Genomic DNA, 15,339 nt, shown 5'->3' on the forward strand with positions numbered 1-15,339 from the left:
TCCCTGACGAATGAGCCGAGGGTGTTGAGGAAAAAAATTCCCTGAGATGGTGATGGGAAGAAACCTTCCCCAGTGAACCAAAAATACTCTTCAGTGGATTACAAATATATTGAAATCCTCGATAATACACTGCAAATATACTAACAAAAAGTATATAATACATAAAAAGTCTACTAACATCATGCTTTTACCAAATTTTGGAATTAAACTTCAAATAAACTTTAAAATAATTGTATTATAGTACACTTTCCAAAAATATATTATAGGAAAATTCACTTTAAGTGAAAGGTTTATTTAATTTCCGAATTATACTTATTTAAACTTGTTTTTCAATGTATTTTTTATATATAAAAAAATGATTGTACAAATGTACAGAAAGTACACATTAGAATACAATGTTTAATATACGGTAGTCTCGGTATATTATCAGTTAAATTTAAATGTACTTATTCATAATTACTTGTTTTTGCTTATAATAAGTGCACTACGCTCTAGTGCGCGCCCGCTCATTTTTGCACGCTGAAAATCACTTTTGCGCCTGCAAGATAATTTATGTGTGATTAAACTCTGTCTCTTCTGTGCGCGCATTATCATAAAGCTACACTTGTTTATATTTAGTGCACTACGTTTGTTAGGTAATTTGCAATTAAGTACATCGTTTCAACTATAGAATGTATTGTCTAATGTGTTGTTGCTAAATCTTCTGTACTTTGCTTGTGGTATAATGCTCCGTAGCTCTCGGCCTGTTTTTAGTCTCTAAACAAATACTGTACCTGTACACTCTAATACTGACGTCTGTGTCCACACACCAGGTTTAAACAAATACTGTACCTGTACACTCTAATACTGACGTCTGTCTGTGTCCACACACCAGGTTTAAACTAATACTGTACCCGTATACTCTAATACTGACGTCTGTCTGTGTCCACACACCAGGTTTAAACTAATACTGCACCTGTATACTCTAATACTAACGTCTGTCTGTGTCCACACACCAGGTTTAAACTAATACTGTACCTGTATACTCTAATCCTGATGTCTGTCTGTGTCCACACACCAGGTTTAAACTAATACTGTACCCGTATACTCTAATACTGACGTCTGTGTCCACACACCGGGTTTAAACTAATACTGTATCTGTACACTCTAATACTGACGTCTGTCTGTGTCCACACACCGGGTTTAAACTAATACTGTACCTGTATACTCTAATACTGACGTCTGTGTCCACACACCGGGTTTAAACTAATACTGTACCTGTACACTCTAATACTGACGTCTGTCTGTGTCCACACACCGGGTTTAAACTAATACTGTACCTGTACACTCTAATACTGACGTCTGTCTGTGTCCACACACCGGGTTTAAACTAATACTGTACCTGTATACTCTAATACTGACGTCTGTGTCCACACACCGGGTTTAAACTAATACTGTACCCGTATACTCTAATACTGACGTCTGTCTGTGTCCACACACCGGGTTTAAACTAATACTGTACCCGTATACTCTAATACTGACGTCTGTCTGTGTCCACACACCAGGTTTAAACTATTACTGTACCCGTATACTCTAATACTGACGTCTGTCTGTGTCCACACACCAGGTTTAAACTAATACTGTACCCATATACTCTAATACTGACGTCTGTCTGTGTCCACACACCAGGTTTAAACTATTACTGTACCCGTATACTCTAATACTGACGTCTGTCTGTGTCCACACACCAGGTTTAAACTAATACTGTACCTGTATACTCTAATACTGACGTCTGTCTGTGTCCACACACCAGGTTTAAACTAATACTGTACCTGTATACTCTAATACTGATGTCTGTCTGTGTCCACGCACCGGGTTTAAACTAATACTGTACCCGTATACTCTAATACTGACGTCTGTCTGTGTCCACGCACCGGGTTTAAACTAATACTGTACCCGTATACTCTAATACTGACGTCTGTCTGTGTCCACACACCAGGTTTAAACTATTACTGTACCCGTATACTCTAACACTGATGTCTGTCTGTGTCCACACACCGGGTTTAAACTAATACTGTACCTGTATACTCTAATACTGATGTCTGTCTGTGTCCACGCACCGGGTTTAAACTAATACTGTACCCGTATACTCTAATACTGACGTCTGTCTGTGTCCACGCACCGGGTTTAAACTAATACTGTACCCGTATACTCTAATACTGACGTCTGTCTGTGTCCACACACCAGGTTTAAACTATTACTGTACCCGTATACTCTAACACTGATGTCTGTCTGTGTCCACACACCGGGTTTAAACTAATACTGTACCTGTATACTCTAATACTGACGTCTGTCTGTGTCCACACACCAGGTTTAAACTAATACTGTCCCTGTATACTCTAATACTGACGTCTGTCTGTGTCCACACACCAGGTTTAAACTAATACTGTACCTGTATACTCTAATACTGACGTCTGTCTGTGTCCACACACCAGGTTTAAACTAATACTGTACCTGTATACTCTAATACTGACGTCTGTGTCCACACACCAGGTTTAAACTAATACTGTACCCGTATACGCTAATACTGACGTCTGTCTGTGTCCACACACCAGGTTTAAACTAATACTGTACATGTATACTCTAATACTGACGTCTGTCTGTGTCCACGCACCGGGTTTAAACTAATACTGTACCTGTATACTCTAATACTGATGTCTGTGTCCACACACCAGGTTTAAACTAATACTGTACCTGTATACTCTAATACTGACGTCTGTGTCCACACACCAGGTTTAAACTAATACTGTACCTGTATACTCTAATACTGACGTCTGTCTGTGTCCACGCACCGGGTTTAAACTAACACTGTCCCTGTATACTCTAATACTGACGTCTGTGTCCACACACCAGGTTTAAACTAATACTGTACCTGTATACCCTAATACTGACGTCTGTCTGTGTCCACGCACCGGGTTTAAACTAACACTGTCCCTGTATACTCTAATACTGACGTCTGTCTGTGTCCACACACCAGGTTTAAACTAATACTGTACCTGTATACTCTAATACTGACGTCTGTCTGTGTCCACGCACCGGGTTTAAACTAACACTGTCCCTGTATACTCTAATACTGACGTCTGTCTGTGTCCACACACCAGGTTTAAACTAATACTGTACCTGTATACTCTAATACTGACGTCTGTCTGTGTCCACGCACCGGGTTTAAACTAACACTGTCCCTGTATACTCTAATACTGACGTCTGTCTGTGTCCACACACCAGGTTTAAACTAATACTGTACCTGTATACTCTAATACTGACGTCTGTCTGTGTCCACACACCAGGTTTAAACTAATACTGTACCTGTATACTCTAATAATGACGTCTGTCTGTGTCCACGCACCGGGTTTAAACTAATACTGTACCTGTACACTCTAATAATGACGTCTGTCTGTGTCCACGCACCGGGTTTAAACTAACACTGTCCCTGTATACTCTAATACTGACGTCTGTCTGTGTCCACACACCAGGTTTAAACTAATACTGTACCTGTATACTCTAATACTGATGTCTGTCTGTGTCCACACACCGGGTTTAAACTAATACTGTACCTGTATACTCTAATACTGACGTCTGTCTGTGTCCACGCACCGGGTTTAAACTAACACTGTCCCTGTATACTCTAATACTGACGTCTGTCTGTGTCCACACACCAGGTTTAAACTAATACTGTACCTGTATACTCTAATACTGACGTCTGTCTGTGTCCACACACCAGGTTTAAACTAATACTGTACCTGTATACTCTAATAATGACGTCTGTCTGTGTCCACGCACCGGGTTTAAACTAACACTGTCCCTGTATACTCTAATACTGATGTCCGTCTGTGTCCACTCACCGGGTTTAAACTAATACTGTACCTGTACACTATAATACTGACTTCTGTGTCCACACACCGGGTTTAAACTAATACTGTACCTGTACACTCTAATACTGACGTCTGTCTGTGTCCACACACCGGGTTTAAACTAATACTGTACCTGTATACTCTAATACTGACGTCTGTCTGTGTCCACACACCGGGTTTAAACTAATACTGTACCTGTACACTCTAATACTGACGTCTGTCTGTGTCCACACACCGGGTTTAAACTAATACTGCACCTGTATACTCTAATACTGACGTCTGTCTGTGTCCACACACCGGGTTTAAACTAATACTGTACCTGTACACTCTAATACTGACGTCTGTCTGTGTCCACGCACCGGGTTTAAACTAACACTGTCCCTGTATACTCTAATACTGACGTCTGTCTGTGTCCACACACCAGGTTTAAACTAATACTGTACCTGTATACTCTAATACTGACGTCTGTCTGTGTCCACACACCAGGTTTAAACTAATACTGTACCTGTATACTCTAATAATGACGTCTGTCTGTGTCCACGCACCGGGTTTAAACTAACACTGTCCCTGTATACTCTAATACTGATGTCCGTCTGTGTCCACTCACCGGGTTTAAACTAATACTGTACCTGTACACTATAATACTGACTTCTGTGTCCACACACCGGGTTTAAACTAATACTGTACCTGTACACTCTAATACTGACGTCTGTCTGTGTCCACACACCGGGTTTAAACTAATACTGTACCTGTATACTCTAATACTGACGTCTGTCTGTGTCCACACACCGGGTTTAAACTAATACTGTACCTGTACACTCTAATACTGACGTCTGTCTGTGTCCACACACCGGGTTTAAACTAATACTGTACCTGTATACTCTAATACTGACGTCTGTCTGTGTCCACACACCGGGTTTAAACTAATACTGCACCTGTATACTCTAATACTAATGTCTGTCTGTGTCCACACACCGGGTTTAAACTAATACTGCACCTGTATACTCTAATACTAATGTCTGTCTGGTTTAAACTAATACTGCACCCTAATACTATACTCTAATACTGATGTCTGTCTTTCTTTAGACAACAGTTTATATTTTAGTTTGTGTGTTTGAGACAATCTGATGTTTTGTTGAACAGAAATAAACTATAGGACAAGGTTTTTTAAATTAAATCTTGATTGAGTTGAAATCATGAATAAAATCTGCCTCAGTAATGTAATGTGATGTGTTTCAAAAACATGTTATCGTGTAGAAAATGCATTTAGTATTTGTAAATTATTTTAAACACCTTTAGTGTACTGTATTTTTGTTAATAAATCTTATATAAATCTGAGATATCAGCGTACACATTCATCAGCATTTGCATTCATCAAAACTCTGCAACATGAAACAACATGCAAACATTTTACATTCACTATAAGACTTATTCACCAGCATATTTCAGGCATTCACAGACCCCATGCATTGTGCTATGTCGTAATCTGAATATGTTATGAGTGAAATGAAGCCGTTCACTTCGGTGCACACTTTCACTTTACACTGTTGATCACCTGATCAAAATGAGCCGATATATTTATGTAAGGAAAAAAAATTGACAGACATTCATCAGCACATCACTCCCCCAAACAACGCAGCAATTAGCCTTTACGTACATCTGAATAGAGCCGTTTACATAACGCCTGCATGTGAATGGAGACAAGAATCTGACATACGTCTGTTTTTTTTTTTACATTAATTAATTAACAAACATTTATTTGGCAATAAAACATATACTGTTTGTGTACATATTTTTTTCTGCATTGCTGATATGATTTCATTTACAAAACGGAAGAGAAATAAAGTGCTTGGCATCGTCGACCCCACCGGTGCTGTTGACCTTAACAATTGTCATTGTCACAAAGCAGTGTTACACAATCAAAAGAATTATTTAAGTTTATATGAGACGTGAGTGTGTGTGAATCAGAATGATCAGATCGTCCCTGACGAACGAGCCGAGGGTGTTGAGGAAAAAAATTCCCTGAGATGGTGATGGGAAGAAACCTTCCCCAGTGAACCAAAAATACTCTTCAGTGGATTACAAATATATTGAAATCCTCGATAATACACTGCAAATATACTAACAAAAAGTATATAATACATAAAAAGTCTACTAACATCATGCTTTTACCAAATTTTGGAATTAAACTTCAAATAAACTTTAAAATAATTGTATTATAGTACACTTTCCAAAAATATATTATAGGAAAATTCACTTTAAGTGAAAGGTTTATTTAATTTCCGAATTATACTTATTTAAACTTGTTTTTCAATGTATTTTTTATATATAAAAAAATGATTGTACAAATGTACAGAAAGTACACATTAGAATACGATGTTTAATATACGGTAGTCTCGGTATATTATCAGTTAAATTTAAATGTACTTTAAATGTGTTTTTGCTTATAATAAGTGCACTACGCTCTAGTGCGCGCCCGCTCATTTTTGCACGCTGAAAATCACTTTTGCGCCTGCAAGATAATTTATGTGTGATTAAACTCTGTCTCTTCTGTGCGCGCATTATCATAAAGCTACACTTGTTTATATTTAGTGCACTACGTTTGTTAGGTAATTTGCAATTAAGTACATCGTTTCAACTATAGAATGTATTGTCTAATGTGTTGTTGCTAAATCTTCTGTACTTTGCTTGTGGTATAATGCTCCGTAGCTCTCGGCCTGTTTTTAGTCTCTAAACAAATACTGTACCTGTACACTCTAATACTGACGTCTGTGTCCACACACCAGGTTTAAACAAATACTGTACCTGTACACTCTAATACTGACGTCTGTCTGTGTCCACACACCAGGTTTAAACTAATACTGTACCCGTATACTCTAATACTGACGTCTGTCTGTGTCCACACACCAGGTTTAAACTAATACTGCACCTGTATACTCTAATACTAACGTCTGTCTGTGTCCACACACCAGGTTTAAACTAATACTGTACCTGTATACTCTAATCCTGATGTCTGTCTGTGTCCACACACCAGGTTTAAACTAATACTGTACCCGTATACTCTAATACTGACGTCTGTGTCCACACACCGGGTTTAAACTAATACTGTATCTGTACACTCTAATACTGACGTCTGTCTGTGTCCACACACCGGGTTTAAACTAATACTGTACCTGTATACTCTAATACTGACGTCTGTGTCCACACACCGGGTTTAAACTAATACTGTACCTGTACACTCTAATACTGACGTCTGTCTGTGTCCACACACCGGGTTTAAACTAATACTGTACCTGTACACTCTAATACTGACGTCTGTCTGTGTCCACACACCGGGTTTAAACTAATACTGTACCTGTATACTCTAATACTGACGTCTGTGTCCACACACCGGGTTTAAACTAATACTGTACCCGTATACTCTAATACTGACGTCTGTCTGTGTCCACACACCGGGTTTAAACTAATACTGTACCCGTATACTCTAATACTGACGTCTGTCTGTGTCCACACACCAGGTTTAAACTATTACTGTACCCGTATACTCTAATACTGACGTCTGTCTGTGTCCACACACCAGGTTTAAACTAATACTGTACCCGTATACTCTAATACTGACGTCTGTCTGTGTCCACACACCAGGTTTAAACTATTACTGTACCCGTATACTCTAATACTGACGTCTGTCTGTGTCCACACACCAGGTTTAAACTAATACTGTACCTGTATACTCTAATACTGACGTCTGTCTGTGTCCACACACCAGGTTTAAACTAATACTGTACCTGTATACTCTAATACTGATGTCTGTCTGTGTCCACGCACCGGGTTTAAACTAATACTGTACCCGTATACTCTAATACTGACGTCTGTCTGTACCTGTATACTCTAATACTGACGTCTGTGTCCACACACCGGGTTTAAACTAATACTGTACCTGTACACTCTAATACTGACGTCTGTCTGTGTCCACACACCGGGTTTAAACTAATACTGTACCTGTACACTCTAATACTGACGTCTGTCTGTGTCCACACACCGGGTTTAAACTAATACTGTACCTGTACACTCTAATACTGACGTCTGTGTCCACACACCGGGTTTAAACTAATACTGTACCTGTATACTCTAATACTGACGTCTGTGTCCACACACCGGGTTTAAGCTAATACTGTACCTGTACACTCTAATACTGACGTCTGTCTGTGTCCACACACCGGGTTTAAACTAATACTGTACCTGTACACTCTAATACTGACGTCTGTCTGTGTCCACACACCAGGTTTAAACTAATACTGTACCTGTACACTCTAATACTGACGTCTGTCTGTGTCCACGCACCGGGTTTAAACTAATACCGTACCTGTACACTCTAATACTGACGTCTGTCTGTGTCCACACACCGGGTTTAAACTAATACCGTACCTGTATTCTGTCTGTGTCACACACCAGGTTTAAACTAATACTGTACCTGTATACTCTAATACTGATGTCTGTCTGTGTCACACACCAGGTTTAAACTAATACTGTACCTGTATACTCTAATACTAATGTCTGTCTGTGTCCACACACCAGGTTTAAACTAATACTGTACCTGTATACTCTAATACTGATGTCTGTCTGTGTCCACACACCAGGTTTAAACTAATACTGTACCTGTATACTCTAATACTGATGTCTGTCTGTGTCACACACCAGGTTTAAACTAATACTGTACCTGTATACTCTAATACTGATGTCTGTCTGTGTCACACACCAGGTTTAAACTAATACTGTACCTGTATACTCTAATACTAATGTCTGTCTGTGTCACACACCAGGTTTAAACTAATACTGTACCTGTATACTCTAATACTAATGTCTGTCTGTGTCACACACCAGGTTTAAACTAATACTGTACCTGTATACTCTAATACTGATGTCTGTCTGTGTCACACACCAGGTTTAAACTAATACTGTACCTGTATACTCTAATACTGATGTCTGTCTGTGTCACACACCAGGTTTAAACTAATACTGTACCTGTATACTCTAATACTGATGTCTGTCTGTGTCACACACCAGGTTTAAACTAATACTGTACCTGTATACTCTAATACTGATGTCTGTCTGTGTCCACACACCAGGTTTAAACTAATACTGTACCTGTATACTCTAATACTGATGTCTGTCTGTGTCCACACACCAGGTTTAAACTAATACTGTACCTGTATACTCTAATACTGATGTCTGTCTGTGTCCACACACCAGGTTTAAACTAATACTGTACCTGTATACTCTAATACTGATGTCTGTCTGTGTCACACACCAGGTTTAAACTAATACTGTACCTGTATACTCTAATACTGATGTCTGTCTGTGTCCACACACCAGGTTTAAACTAATACTGTACCTGTATACTCTAATACTGATGTCTGTCTGTGTCCACACACCAGGTTTAAACTAATACTGTACCTGTATACTCTAATACTGATGTCTGTCTGTGTCCACACACCAGGTTTAAACTAATACTGTACCTGTATACTCTAATACTGATGTCTGTCTGTGTCCACACACCAGGTTTAAACTAATACTGTACCTGTATACTCTAATACTGATGTCTGTCTGTGTCCACACACCAGGTTTAAACTAATACTGTACCTGTATACTCTAATACTGATGTCTGTCTGTGTTCACACACCAGGTTTAAACTAATACTGTACCTGTATACTCTAATACTGATGTCTGTCTGTGTCCACACACCAGGTTTAAACTAATACTGTACCTGTATACTCTAATACTGATGTCTGTCTGTGTCCACACACCAGGTTTAAACTAATACTGTACCTGTATACTCTAATACTGATGTCTGTCTGTGTTCACACACCAGGTTTAAACTAATACTGTACCTGTATACTCTAATACTGATGTCTGTCTGTGTCACACACCAGGTTTAAACTAATACTGTACCTGTATACTCTAATACTGATGTCTGTCTGTGTCCACACACCAGGTTTAAACTAATACTGTACCTGTATACTCTAATACTGATGTCTGTCTGTGTCCACACACCAGGTTTAAACTAATACTGTACCTGTATACTCTAATACTGATGTCTGTCTGTGTCCACACACCAGGTTTAAACTAATACTGTACCTGTATACTCTAATACTGATGTCTGTCTGTGTCCACACACCAGGTTTAAACTAATACTGTACCTGTATACTCTAATACTGATGTCTGTCTGTGTCACACACACCAGGTTTAAACTAATACTGTACCTGTATACTCTAATACTAATGTCTGTCTGTGCTCACACAACAGTTTAAATTTTAGTTTGTGTGATTGTTAAAAACTTGTGCAAATTAAATCTGTTGAACTCATGAATAAAATCTCCTTAATAGTACTCCTCATAATTACTGTACTAATGTACTGCTTTTCAAAAACATGTTATAGTGTAGAAAATACATTCAGCATTTGTAAATTATCCTAAACACCTTTAGTGTACTGGTAATACATTTGCAATACTGTAATATAGAAGGTTTTATGTACTGTATAATATAATAAAGTATTTTTGTATTAACCACAAAGTGTACTTTTTTAGTATTTGTAATTGACAAGAAGTATAACAGCTACTGCTGTAATAAAAATATATACTCATAGTATATTAATTATGTATTTGTAACACAGTCAAAATAGCTGTAATGTACTTATACTATATTAAATATATACTTAAATTGTATTAATTACTGTCAGGTATGTACGTTAGTACACACACAGGCATATACTTTAAGTGTACTAAGTATACTTAAAGTTGTTCCACTTTAGCACACAAAAGTATACTTAATACACTTAAAATTGTGCTTTTGTACAATTTAATTACAACTTAAATACACTTAGTACAAAATTAGTTGTTCCAAAATAGCAAACTTCAAGTATACTAGTCATTAGTCTGGCTGCAAGTACATTTAAGTATGCTTTGGCATGCTAGGATTTAATATACTTAGTATACTTTTATTTTACTAGGGTAGGCCTAAAAAGTTGATGTTAAATTATGATATGAATCATGGGGCCTGGGGATGTTTCATGAGGCCTCTCACCATCTGAGTCTCATAGTGGTTTTGGCATCTTGATTACTTTTCAAAACCACACTTTTTCCAGGAACTACTTTTAATTCTCCTATAGTCTATATGATAACCAAGCCAGTGAAGTCTTGTGTTGTATTTTTAAAATTAATTTTATTTTTTAATCTATCAAATCTATGTTACATTTTCTACTTTTAATAATGTATAAAATATCAACAAATAAAATATACAACTATGTTTTGAGTTTAGATATTGTGGTGTTATTGTTTTTGAAAAATGTTTTAATAAATTATGAAGACTTTAACAACAACTTACAGACATGCAAAACTCTTGATGACCATTCAGCTTGTCGGAGTGTTGGGTGTAACGTGTTAGAGTATTTGAATTACTTTTTTGATGTAACGAGTAATCTAACATGTAAGGTCCGCCATTTAATAGTCAGTTATTCTCAATCCATTATTGTGTGTGTGTGTGTGTGTGTGTGTAAAACCCTCCAGTTTTAGCTTCCCCTGGGTAACATCATTAGAAGACATGGGATTAGTTTTCATTGTTATGCTGATGATACCCAGTACATCTCAACAAATCCAGAACAAGCCAGCCGGAGTTAAAGACGTTGAATTATGAGTACATTGTAAACCAATAGAAATAAGAGTATTTCTATCGTACTTAATGCACTCAATGGTAATGAATTTGCCGTTTTAAAGTTGAAAATTTACTTAAAAGACAAAAACTAAATAAAATAGGTTGAAGCAGTCATGACGGCAGCCGACCTCACCGGCGCCATCTATTGCCATCTCAGGGAGTTTTTTCCTTGCCACTGTCTCTGTCACCCTTGGCTTACTCAAAAGGGACTTCTTAAGGAAATCTCATTAATATCTAGACACATTTTTTTCACACATACACACTTCCATAAGTTTGTGAAAATGACCATTGTTAAAAGGGCTACTTAAATAAAATTGAATTGAATATAGCCTCTCTCTGATTGTATCTGTTTATTGGTGTTATTTAAAAAATACATTTAAAGACTTTAAACTTTAAATATAGAAATAACTGAAAAATAGACTTTCAGAATATAACGTCTAACATTTGTGTAATGGATTAATAAGAGTTTTCTTTTTTTTTTTTCTTTTAGGAATTTTGTTTTACTAAATAATATTTATGCAGTATAACCAGGGTCTCTTAGTCCCTACCTATTGTAGGTTCTTTTAGTGTTACTGTGTGTGCTTTACAATGTCAGTGTCACACCTGTGCCACCTCGGTCCCAGGGAATAAGATCTGTTTCTCCGCATTACTGAGCCGCCGATTTGTCTCCCCCTAGTGTGTCTACGTGCGTACGTGTTTCACTTTATCATTAAATTAGGTTCACCTGTGTTTCTTAGGCTTTTCTTTTGTAGTTATCTTTTGTTTGTTTATGTTCCTTTTAAATTCCCATGGCAAAGTAGGCCATGTGTGGTCAATAGCAGGAAGTGGAGTGTAGAATGCACTACACTGGCTGAGGCAGTGCCATTAACATCAGCTGCACATCATGAAAACATATCATAGAAGAAAGGACTTAGCCACATGATGACACCCTCTGGCACGTGTTTAACCCTATACGTGGGGTGCATGGTGAAAGAATCCATCCCAGTGTGGTATTTCCCCTTCCTACATCGCCATAACAAGGGCAGCCTCTTACAGCTGTCCACAGCATCTCAGCACCTTGTAGACAAAATAGTCCACTTTCACGCCATGGACAGAGTAGCCTAGACCCTAGATTACTCCTAAGATCACTGAGGTACGTGGGGCTCTGTCACGTTTTTATCTCAACTGCCATCATTTCTCCTTTCTTTCCCCGCTGTCATGTCTTCTCTCACATGCTTATGTTTTCCTCCTGGCTTCCCATTCACAACTAATTTTTCCCGGCATTTAAGGAAGCGCAGAGCGCTGTCCCGCTACCAGATTATTGCGTGCCTTCAGAGCCCAGTTTTCTCACGTTTCTTTTCGTGTAAGTTGTTTCCGTTTTCGACCTCGCTTGTTCTCGGTATTCGCTTTTAGTCTATCGTTTTTGGACCTCGTTTGCTGTTTGCTTCCCGGCTGGTTTTGACCTTTTGCTTTGGTTTACGGTTACGTCTCACTCGCTCCCTTTTTGATTCACGCACCGCTGACTGATTATACTGGCTTTCCGACCTTTAGCACCGGCTCTGAATTACGTTATTGGAAGTGCTCGACTGCCTGCGTGCCACGCGAGTCTGAGCCACGCCCCTTTGGCACTGCAATTGGCACTTGTGTCCTGCTCCTCTATCTCTCTTCATCTTTCTGCCGTGCCTGACAGGCTCATCTCAAACTCAAAAAATGTGTGTAGAATAATGGGATCTGGGCTTCCACTAGGGTCATGGCCAGATGCACCCCAAAGTTTAAAACATTACAGCAATTGCTGCTTGCCCGAAACCCAAGCCCAAAAAGGGGGTGGGGCAGTTCCGAGGGCTGGCTGACTACTGTAAGGAATTTGTTCCTAATTTGTTCCATTAAAATGAGAGCAGCAGTCTACTACAGACTCGAAAAGTCAGATGGCTTCATGGCCTGGCTCTTTAGTTGTGGCTTTAATAAGAAAATGCCTCATTCTTTAGAGATAAGAGATGTGAAAGCTGTGGTTTAACACATAGTCACTGGGAGTGTTCATTTAATATGCTGTGAGTACAGTGTGTGTTGGTTTGTGTCTTAGTTTGTGTAGGTTTCATTTGTATATCAGTTGAAGTAAAATACAAGTAATAATCTAATCCAGTATAAATGTGATGTATTTATGGCTCACTACTGTATAAAGACTTCAGTGTAAAAGCAGTGTGTACTGCGTCCTGATGAGTCGTGGCTCACTTTAAACATTACTTTAATAATACAAAAGATCATAAAAAGCAGTAAATTATCAGGTCAGGTAAAACAGCTGGAATTTTTTTTTAGAAGAATATTTAATTTTCTTGTTAAAAAAAACTTCTTAAATGTATAAAAACATCTTTCAAAGCCAACTTCAAGAATAAATGCAACAAAGCGATTTGTGGTTAGACCTTTAATTTTAGCTTACAGAGGAAGTTCACCAGCAGAAGACTCAAAGCTGCACATGAAGTGTGAAACTGTGGTCAGCTCATTGCTATTAGACATTAGCGTAGATCTCAAAATCATCATCCTTTTTCTTCTGGACATTAGCGTAGATGTTAGAATCGTTATTTATCTGCTTCTCAATGTGGACACTCCTGTTCTCACACACACACAGACATATTTATGAAGCACAAACTACACATTATTTGGCATTAAATGTTCAGTGAACAGTTTTAAAGTCAAAATCAAAATTTACATTTTTGTAAATAAATTTATTGTGTAAAAACATGCAGAGTTTTACCTCCTGCTGTAAATCACAGCTCCTAAGATGACTAAGATGATGGAAATCACTCCAGCTGTCACACCAACAATGATCCAGACTGACCAATCATCAGGAATTTCTGTTTTTTGAATGTGAATTTTTAATAAGTGAATATTTAACTGAACACGAGTCACTTTATTTCCTTCAGTAATCACTCGAGACATTCATGAGTGTTGTGAGCAGACAGACCCACCCTCGACCTGAAGGCTGTTCACATCACATGGCAGATTTAACGAGTCTCCTTGTTTAAGGGTTCCGTTTCCACTGAGCCTGATTAGTGACACCTTTAAATCTTTTTCAGAGAGCAGGAAAGACTCCACGTCAGTCAATCAGACACAGAGAGGAGGTCAATAATTATAATACAGCTGAATACTAAAATTTGAGCTGCTGAGTCAACATTTTTTTTTAAATATGCTTTGTTAGTTTATTCTTTATAAATTATATTTCTTTAAAAAATATTGCATTACACTGGAACCTTGGTTTGTGAGCGGTCCAAATCTGTGCTTGTATATCAAAACACTCGTATAGCAAAGTTAATTTTCCCCATAAGAAATAATGGAAATTCTGACGACTTGTTCTACAATCCAAAAATATTTATCCAAAAATACTAAATACTAAATTTTAGGTAAAAATAAAACAAATTAACTAGCACTTTACCTTTGAAAAGAATTGTAGCTTTAGTGATTCAGACCAGTGTAGGACTACTGTGTAGGAGGACTTTCACACACATGTGCGTGCACACACACTAGTTTACCATCAAAGACTCTCACTTACACAAGCATGCACGCACAGACACACACACACACACACACACAATGAAAAATTCTTCATGTGCACACACATGATCACAGTGTTAGAGTAAACTGTACATGCGCACATGGATATTGACTATATGAGTGACGCACACATGCTGAGACCGAACATGAGAGATGATTACCCACAATACTGCTCGTATTTCAACCTCGCTCGTTTACGAAGTTAAATTTTTTTTTTT

General features: G+C 38.1%; 1 long non-coding RNA gene across 1 annotated transcript; it reads right to left on the bottom strand.

Annotated features, from left to right (window-relative positions):
- Positions 1-13,955: 13,955 nt before the first annotated feature.
- LOC128513972 (uncharacterized) lies at positions 13,956-14,655 on the bottom strand. Its single transcript, XR_008356424.1, has 3 exons — positions 14,539-14,655; positions 14,325-14,424; positions 13,956-14,178 (listed from the first exon to the last, which is right to left on the bottom strand). It is a non-coding gene; the product is annotated as an uncharacterized LOC128513972 (long non-coding RNA).
- Between the last annotated feature and the right edge of the window lie 684 nt (positions 14,656-15,339).

The sequence above is a fragment of the Clarias gariepinus genome, chromosome 26, assembly GCF_024256425.1.
Source record: "Clarias gariepinus isolate MV-2021 ecotype Netherlands chromosome 26, CGAR_prim_01v2, whole genome shotgun sequence".
In the NCBI taxonomy this organism is placed as follows: domain Eukaryota; kingdom Metazoa; phylum Chordata; class Actinopteri; order Siluriformes; family Clariidae; genus Clarias; species Clarias gariepinus.